The sequence below is a fragment of the Propithecus coquereli genome, unplaced genomic scaffold (genome assembly GCF_000956105.1).
Source record: "Propithecus coquereli isolate 6110/MARCELLA unplaced genomic scaffold, Pcoq_1.0 Scaffold104, whole genome shotgun sequence".
In the NCBI taxonomy this organism is placed as follows: Eukaryota; Metazoa; Chordata; class Mammalia; order Primates; family Indriidae; genus Propithecus; species Propithecus coquereli.
This window is the reverse complement of record NW_012134303.1, coordinates 4,047,660-4,048,305: the sequence shown is the minus strand read 5'-3', so window position 1 is coordinate 4,048,305 and position 646 is coordinate 4,047,660. Positions and strand designations below refer to the sequence as shown.

At 29.6% G+C, this 646-nt stretch overlaps 1 protein-coding gene across 1 annotated transcript in view; it reads right to left on the bottom strand.

The window, feature by feature from the left end:
- TBC1D8B (TBC1 domain family, member 8B (with GRAM domain)) overlaps nucleotides 1–646 on the bottom strand; it is a 59,613-nt gene that overhangs the window by 38,082 nt on the left and 20,885 nt on the right. The window lies entirely within an intron of this gene.

Below are 646 nucleotides of genomic sequence, written 5' to 3'. Positions count from 1 at the left end.
ATTCATTCACTTCCATAATATGCAAGGCATTCTAAGGGGTGATTTGCTGGAACACTACTATTATATTATAATATATTCATAATATGGGAGTATGGCTAAAACCAATCTTGGCAGACAGTAATTTTCATATCTGGTTACCAGAAAAATCAAGAGAGTTATCCAGTATAACAAAATAATGAAAATTTATGGCATCAAAATTTAGAGGGGAAGAATAGTCCATAAAAGAGAATACTAAAAGATGAAATAAAAATTTGAATGTTTAAAAAAATCCAAAGTAGAGGCACGATAAAACAAGACTGCTTGCACATTGCTGGGCACAGGATAGGTGTCAATAAATACAGATGACTTGTTAACTGATACATAAATATAGAAATAAAAATCAACTAAAGCCATTTACTTGCTTTAAATAGTATAATTTTTCTAGGAGCACTAAACACTTGTGCTAAGCAGCAATGCCATCTGGGACAGTAAGTAAATTATGCAAGTTCTAACTCAAATCCAACAAAGTTAAAACTAAATTCATCCTTTTTGCATATACTATTTAAATATGTGGTATTTCATTATATCTTTCAAAATAATTCTGATAAATACGAACAGAAACCATGACCATGTTAATTTTTACCTTACTTAAATTGTAATTTGGTGA